Source organism: Lolium rigidum, chromosome 6 (genome assembly GCF_022539505.1).
Source record: "Lolium rigidum isolate FL_2022 chromosome 6, APGP_CSIRO_Lrig_0.1, whole genome shotgun sequence".
Lineage (NCBI taxonomy): Eukaryota > Viridiplantae > Streptophyta > Magnoliopsida > Poales > Poaceae > Lolium > Lolium rigidum.
This window is the reverse complement of record NC_061513.1, coordinates 260,283,646-260,292,486: the sequence shown is the minus strand read 5'-3', so window position 1 is coordinate 260,292,486 and position 8,841 is coordinate 260,283,646. Positions and strand designations below refer to the sequence as shown.

The window sequence follows — 8,841 nt, the reverse complement described above, 5'->3', positions numbered from 1 at the left end:
TAAAATAGATCTTGTTCCATATCTATAGTGTACAATGACTAACGATTTTTAGAGTCCATTCCAGCTCGGGTGTAAAAATCATTGACCTAATAAACCTTATCTCATTGTTTGTTAATGCACCATGAAAATTATAGTGGCATAATCCAAGGGCATGGAATAAAACAAGCGTAAAGAAAAAATGTCTTAAGTTTTTTGATTGGTTATATGTGCATTGAAAATTAATATGATGTTGATTGGTAATTCATCATGACTATTCACATTGCATATATCTTTGGGGGGGGGGGGGGTGCAAAATCCATATTTTGTTGCCTTAAGCATTCAGTTCTTCGATACCTTTCCATGTAGTACATTGTGGTATCACGTAGCATACTCTCTCATCTCGGAGGCGAGCGGGGAATTCATTGTCACCCGTTTCCAAAAAAATCCATACAAAGAGCATGGATTAAAAGATAGTATCGTCGTTAAGCTGATAGTTCATGACAAGGCTTTGTGCAAAAAACTATGAGCGGAGAATGGAGAATGAGAATCAGGCATATAGAAAAAAAACGGCGGTGTTAACCATGTGGTCCTTCGAAAATATGCCATGTGGTACATTTCTGAATGATGTGGAGTCCACCATGAAAATTCTTGGAGAATATATTATAGACTAATCTATAGAGTATTGTAGACTATTTTATAGAGTACATTGTAGGCTACTCTATAGGGTACGTTGTGTTATCTTATAGCGTACTCCCTCATAAAATAGTCTACAATGAGAGAGTCCTTTGCCATAATCATTCAGTTCTTGGATACCATTACATGAAGTACATTGTGTTATCTCATAGCGTACCCTCTCATCTCTTAGGCGAGGCTGGTGTTCATCTCTCGGAGCCCTAGTTCATGCAATCCTGGGTTGAAAAACGTGTTGATCACGAAGAACTTCTAGCACATAAGCACGAAAAAAAGCTCTGAGCACGAAAAATGACAAGCCATATGGTACATTTTTTTAATGATATAGTCCATTCCAACTCGAGTGTGAAACTAACCGTGCGGTTATTCGAAATTATGCCATATGGTGCATTTTGAATGATATATAGTCTCTTCCATCTCGGGTGTGAAACTACCCACCAGATTCCAAGTATTTTTCGTCTCTAGGTAATCATACACACCTTTACTAACAATAATTTAGAAATTAGCATGGAATAACATGATTCATGGTTTAACATTGAAAAACATGACGATCCTTGTTGGTAAGCTTTGAGCCCATAAGCAAATATGTAGCCAAGAAAGTAAAAGGCTGATCTTATCATTAAGCCCAAATTCATGACAATGTCGGAGGCGAGCGGGGAATTCATTGTCACCTGTTTCCAATAAATCCATACAAAGAGCATGGATTAAAAGATGGTCTCATCATTAAGCCGATAGTTCATGACAAGGTTTGGTGCTTAAAAAATTAAGCACAAAATACTTTTGGCGCAAGGAGAATGACAATCGAGCATATAGAAGAAAAAAAAAGCCGACGGTGTTAACCATGTTGTCCTTCGAAAATATACCATGTGGTACTTTTATGAGTGATCCGGAGTCCTTCCCATCTCAGCTTATGAACCTACTCGCCTGATTCTAAGTCAAAAATGACCGTGTGTGATTGTGCACACCTGTTCTCAACAACAAATTAGAATAACATGGAATGATAGTGATATATTATTGGTTTAGTGGAGAATTATCGAAGGATTACCAGCTATTCGGCTGGAAGTGGCACTTGTATCCTCGTTTGGAAAGATTTTTGGTGTGGCACTCTCGTATATTCGTCTGGAAAGATTTTTGGTGTCACTGAAGTGCTATGAGATAAATTTACACATTTGAACTTCTATGCCCTCGGTGAAGACCTCTTTGAATCTACATATCTAGATATATTTACACGTTTGAACTTCTATGCCCTCAGTGAAGACCTCTCTGAATCATCTACATATCATATGCACAGCTTTGCACCTTCGCTTCGGGCACCACTCTAATTACACCACTTTCATGTACTATTATAAATTTGTATTCTCTCATTCGTTGAATGATGTCACACACTTAATATTAGTTTTTGCATCGAAAATTTACCTATGTTGATTGGTAATTCAGCATGAAAAATCTTGTTGCATATCTTATTGACGAATCCATAGATATATTGTAGACTATCTATAGAGTACATTGTGGTATCTAGCGTACTGTCTCATAGAGTACATCTTGGAGCCCCTAAATCGATATTGGATAAAGGAAAATTTTCTTAAGCATTTTGTCCTTTGATACTGTTCCATAGAGTACATTGTGGTAACTCATAGTGTACCATCTATGGTATGTCTATTAGAAAGACAGAGATAATTTGCTGCATAGTACAAACAGAAGGGGTGGAACGAGACTGGGGTTACAAGCCCATAGCATATAGAACGAAAGCAAACTGAGTTGGCCACTCTACTTCTCATCTCATCTTAGAAAACAAAAATTTCCTAAAAAAAATAAGCAGCAGAAGGCACAAGTAGCTCGTAGTAGAGTAGTAGACCAACAGGATTCCACCGCCACCTACATAGTGAAGCACGGCAACCTGTTAGTACTGAAGGGCAATATTGTAAATATACCAACTGGACAATAGGATCATCACCATAACCAAAAACATGCATTTCCGCATGAGACATGGAATTTTCAGTAAGATTATGTTTGCACCGGTTGTGAAAAAATATTGGTAAGCTTATTATTATTATTACCTTTAGAAAAAATTCCACGAAAAAGCTTTAGCATCCATCAAATATGTCATGGAAGTATAATATAAAGGATTGAATCAGGTCTTCCCTTATCTGCTCCGGAATTTTTGACTTAAATACTCTTCCAGAATCACTTATTAGCTGTTTTCTGCATTACAGGATAAAGTAAACAAATTCAGATATATTGAATGAAATGTAGACAAGGAGAATACAGTTTCATATTTAGCATGTGCTACATCCTGACAATTCTGAATAATAACTTAGCCAGGTAAATGAATACATTTCCTAACATGTACAGTGCAACCTAATCATACTTACAGATCACAGGCTTCAAGAACAAAGACTGTATCATAAGCATTTTAGCAAAAGAAGCTCATGGAGAAAATAACTATAACTAGATTATAAATATGCGAATTAACGGCAACAATTTGAAGCAAATGCCATGCAAAACGAATACCTATTTGCTGCGTACGACAAAAGTAAGGACTATCGATAGAATTACATTACAAAACAATGAAGAGTGACAACAATCATACTGCAACCACACAGCACTAATGGAACAAGCAGATATCTGACTTAGTGGAATACAAGTAAAAAAGGAAACCCATATAATGTGCCAACAGCTGCATGGAGAACGTTAGTGCAACATTTCCATAAAAATCTCATGGGCAGTGAAACTATTCCCATGCTTCATATATGTTGAAAAGCACAAGAAAAGGAAAGCTGAAGCACAAAACTCGGAGCAAATAAAGCACTTCACCTGATTACGTCCCTATCTACAGGTATCTTGCTCTTTTCTGTACAGTGCCTCTTTGCGGAACCCATGAAATTACAGATGTCATCCGCCCAAACAGAGGACCGAAGCTCAGAAGAAGCTGATTCAGCAGGCCTGTATATTTAAATTCACAAAACATGAAGTAAGCCTCATGAAATTACTACAGCTGAGAAGATAAAACACCAAGATGTCAAAGATACTAGAGAAGAAAAAAAAAGGAGAATCACACACTGCAGATAAGCTATATAAGTATAACTAGCATATGGCAGATTAGGGTATTTTTCAGCACATGTGCCCTTTAGCACCATTGGTCTGTTGGAGGTCAGTGACATATTACATGATCGCAGCCTGCAAGCAGGAAAAGCTAGTGCCAGGTCGATCTTATTTTTCATTATCTCACGGTGTTTTGCACAACTAAAATTAGAAAGCATAGAAGCAACAATACCTTAAATACTAGAAGATGTCTACAATTTTTAATTCGCCAAACACAAGCAGATTTTGAACTGCAAAAATTGACAGTCATAACCATACCACAAAGCGCCAGAAAAAATAAGGAGAGCCGGATGCCCGGCGAGCGTGGACTTGGCCGGAATCTCAGGCACCGACGACGTGCCTGAGGATGGCGACTGACGAATCTGGCCTCACTTTCGTATCTAGAGCCAGATCCACTTGGATGGATGGCGCCGGTTTCAGATCCCGGCGACGCGGAGCCTCCAAAAGATAACCTAATTCCACGGCGTCCCTCGTCTGACAAGCTGCAAGATGACAGCGAGCTGCAGATCCAACCAAGATGGAGGCGTCCTCGACGCAGGTCATCGTGGAGCCCGGCGGACGCACGACGGGTGTCTATGGCGTTGCCGGCGACGAACTTCTTCAAGCACTCGACCCGCTGCCACGCCAGACCTCTTCATGCTGCAGTTTGATTATCTTCCATCAGATCGGAGGAAATCTCAGAAATAGATCGGAGGAGATCTCAGAAACAGATCGGAGGAAACCTCAGAAAATCGGATGCAAGGAAAACCGGACTGTGTGATCTTACCTGATAAGCAGCTCAGTAAAACCTTGGGGGCGGCCATGGATCTGCATGGAGGACGCCGGCGGAAGAGCAGAGGAAGGGGAGGCTCGGTTTGGGAGGACGACTGCTTCGAAATTAGAACTGGGGCAGGTGGAGCAGTGGCTTGGTACACCGAGCGACGGGGGGTTGGCCCACCGTATATTCGTATAAAGTACACAGCGATTGTACGTAGGTGCGCTCGTATATGAGGAAAACACCGGTCAATGACTTGGACGCGGGCCCCAGCGTCCGAATCTCACAGCGATGGCGGGCGACTGGGATTTCGACTGCGCCCCATTTTATAAGCAGTAGCGCATTTTCGTGGAAGAGCCTGGTGTAGTGGTGTTGGTGCACTACCGAGACCGGTGACTGGCTCGTGAACCGGACCTTGGACTTGGAGTACAAAGACCTGGTCCAGCCGGACTCCTCGCTTAGAGCAGTGCGGAATAGAGCCACTTTTTTTTTTTTTGGAAACCATAATTTTTTTTTTCCACAGAAACCATAATATAAGGTAATGGAAAGAATCAACATCTTGCATTTGTAAATTGGAGAAACAGTTTCGCCATGAGTACGCAGCCGAATCCAGATATACCAACATGCCACTCCAATTGTCTCCTTAAGTCCCAGATCATTAAAACCCGGCATTGTTGCATCATCGCCACGCAGAAGGTGCTCCAACACAGCCGAACCAGCTCAATCAGTTAGCAAGGCATCATCAATAATATTTGTAATTCCGAGAGATGACCAAATCTGCCTCGCTCGTGTCACATTGGAAGAGCAGATGGGCCACATCTTCTGGTTCCTGCACACATATCAGACATTGCCTAGATGAGCCAATTTGTCTATTCACAAGGATGGATTTGAGAGGGAGGATTCCATGCAAAGCACACCACAAGAAGATTTTAGCCTTGCTATGAATTTTCAATTTCCACAAAGACTTTCAGATGGGGTTTGTTGCAAAGGTACCAGGTAGCGCAAGTAAATTTTCTCTCGGGCCAAATATGTGTCTCCATTGAAGGTGATAGCCTGAGTGAACCGAATAGCGTTCATTTTTATTATATTTCCAAGCAATAAAATCGTCGAAACCTTGATTGTATAGGGGGATTTCCAATATCCGATTGACATCAATACCAGCGCGGCACGGATGCAACGCGTCCATTGACCATCGACACGTGGGCTGAAAGGGCGGGGCAAAGGCTGCGGCGCCATGGACACGGCATGGAGCCATGGAGGAAACCGTAGGAGCTACTCCGTTGAGCACAGTCAGCCTGAGCAAATCACAACCCTTGCATTTTGAATCAAGGGGCCAGATCGCGGATGTAAGAGAAACTCTAACAGATCTCATAAAAAGCTCGAGCCTTTAAAATTCTGGCGACTTTATAGTTGCCGCCACAGAATTCCCTCCTCCACATTGGATGGCTAATTTCCGGATATGACGATTTTTCTCTCTTTCTAACTACTTTTTCCATTAAATTTAAATGAGTTTCGACCTATTTTTTTAAGGTAATTCAGATTTGAACTACAAGTACGTATTGGCCACAAAAAAAGTTGAAACATTCAATCCCTTCCTAGGAATGATCATGCCGATAATTCTGACCTCATTTTGAAAGCAATCAAAGAAAAAATACAAAAAATTGAAAAATTGCGTAGAGAATTCTTTTACGTGTGATGGTTGCATGAAAAAAATACCAACTTGAGTTTTGACAAAAAGAAAATAACAACTCAAATAAAAGAAAATCACTAAAATGTCATCTATTTTCACCTTTTGCTTCGAGGGGTCCCAACCATCTATCCCTAATGCCTTCTTCCTTTTGTGTCTAGGTACGCTCATATAGCAGAAGTCGCATGGCTACTCTGCTATTCATGTTGGTTATTAAGACCAAAATCGTTTAGGGAGAGAATTTCCCTTTTAGCTACCTTATATTGAAGGTGCTGTCTTCAAGTTTCTAACCCATCTATGATGTCGTAGGAGTACGAAGTATATAGCATAAAACCACCACTTTGGTACTAAAATCCATCATGTAGTATCAGTTTACGTTTGCAGGAAAAAACGCACCACATTTTCATAATATTTTTTGGCAAAAAACGTAAAAGCCATGTGAGAGCAGAGGAAACTCGTAGTCTTCGATCCAGTTCCGTTATATCAGTTACCTCCCTGACCTAGAGTGGGTCTGACTCTTAGGCCTATTATCAGGCCTGAGGTGGCATCTTAATAATTTGCTGAGGTGGACTAGGTCCCCACACGTTGGCCTAATAATTGAATAATAATTGAAAATCTAAATGTCTGGAAAAATCCCTATTCGACCATCCTTTCTTCCCCAATAGACATTCCCCTGCCCGCGAGCATCGTCACCGCGCCCTTGCTTGCGGTTGAGTGCCGCCATTGTGCCTACCTTCTCAAGTAGAGCTTCTTCCAAAATGCTTATATTTTATCCTTTATGTTCCCTCTTTTATTTTATTTTTGTAATTAGTTTTCTTAGATCTAAGTGCTGAATAGAGAGGATCTCAATATGTTTCCTCTTTTACAATTCAAATCAGCACCCCTTGATATATAGGAAAGGCTTAGTGAGATCCAAATGGATCTCATAAGAAGTGGTTGATGAGTGCATTTTTAAAGCATATTCAGTAAATGTTTTTGCGTTAGTAATGATAGGATTTTGTTATTTTACCGTGCACATGCGCACCTTTTATGTTATTTTCAACAGGATCCCCGAATGGAAGGACTTGATGGACACAATCAATGTAGCATTGATTTTTGGCATAGGTATGTTGATTGAAGGCCATTAACGTAATAACTATATTTACTTTAGCATTTGGGAAAAATGTCCTTGAGAAAGCAGTCAAAGAAATCAGAGAGCTTGGCGTCCATTGGTATGGCGGGGCCCACCCGTACGGTGCGGTCGTACGATCCTCCACCGTCTTTGTCTCTTCAAATAGTTTTGCCCCGTGCAAACAGATCACAGATCTGAAATTCATAAACACCAGAAAGTGCAGAAACCTCACCTCCGGAAGGGATCTGGAGAGGCAACTAGCAGAAGGACACCGATCCTCGCCGCCACTCGGATCCAAGGAGGCTTGGACATCATCTCCATCACCATCCGCTGCATCAACACCATCATACATTTCCATCTTGTTGTATTTCCTATACTTTGGTGTCGATTTGAATAAGTACTCATTCCCCTTATGTGTTTGGTCCATTTCATGACCATGATGATGTTTTTGACCTCTATGTGTGAGTAGATTCCTTAGTTCTTGGGGATATTGTGAAACCCTAGTTATGGATTTGAGATGAAATAAATATGTTTTATTCATTCCTTTATCATTGTGTGTTAATTGTCTATCTTGATGTTGTATGAAGTCGACCATGCAACATTTTCCTTTAAAGACAAGAGAGGGGATTACCCTTGGACATATGGTAGAGAGGAGGTGTCAAGTGATACCATCACGCTAATCCTCTATCACATGGTCAAGAGGGGTAATGAGAGAATACTCATAGAGCATACATCCATAGCCCTGGGATCCTAGCAGAACCCTTAGTAGTAATGTAATGTACTGAGGTGGCTTGCCCTTTACATTGTTGTTGTTATGAGAGAATGGTTGAACAGATGGTTGGTCTGCAACCGTCCTATGTGTAGCTTCTCTCATACACATGTATAAAAAATGTCTAGAACTATCCTAATCATTGATATTCCAAATACTAGGGGTGAATTCAAGACTCCCAGAGAACACTTTAGCCCACTGCAGTTTCAATACCTTTACAATGTGTTGTTCTCCTTTTTCATTAGTCATTTTTAACACTTTTACTTTTTTTTGTTCGTCACACTCAATCAACCTTATTTACTCGTGCTTAATTAAGTGCATCCTTGTGCATTCATTGGTAAGTTGTAATAAGGAACAAATATCTGACCACAGCCGGCAGGCTCTCTCTGGGATCGATACCCTTATTTCGAAACTAGCTACATCTACATGTGCACTTGCAGTTATCAGTGGTTGCAATGTAATGTAATGAGTTTATGTGTTAATCAAATGTATTATATTATCTTCCTCACAAGGACACTACAATATAAATGGAATGGAGAACAAATTTATTAGTGTTGATTGGGATTAATTAACTTTTTCTGCCACCGAAAGGTGCAGGAAACACATCAATAATAATGCATCACACCTTACCTAAAGTTGGCACCGTCATTTAATGTCCCGAGGCGGATTGGTGTGACGTCGCGATAGGAGAGCGCAAGGCAAATCCGAAGTGCCACGCGAAAAAAGCGACGGGTATGTACTTTCCTCGA

At 40.7% G+C, this 8,841-nt stretch overlaps 1 long non-coding RNA gene across 3 annotated transcripts; it reads right to left on the bottom strand.

Annotated features, from left to right (window-relative positions):
- Positions 1 to 2,231: 2,231 nt before the first annotated feature.
- Positions 2,232 to 4,280, bottom strand: LOC124666726. Of its 3 annotated transcripts, none has more exons than XR_006991001.1 (3): positions 3,484 to 4,280; positions 2,727 to 2,871; positions 2,232 to 2,544 (listed from the first exon to the last, which is right to left on the bottom strand). It is a non-coding gene; the product is annotated as an uncharacterized LOC124666726 (long non-coding RNA). The 3 variants fall into 3 exon arrangements; XR_006991003.1 differs by having other exon boundaries at positions 2,232 to 2,871; positions 3,484 to 3,612; positions 3,944 to 4,280; XR_006991002.1 differs by having other exon boundaries at positions 2,232 to 2,871.
- Positions 4,281 to 8,841: the final 4,561 nt, after the last annotated feature.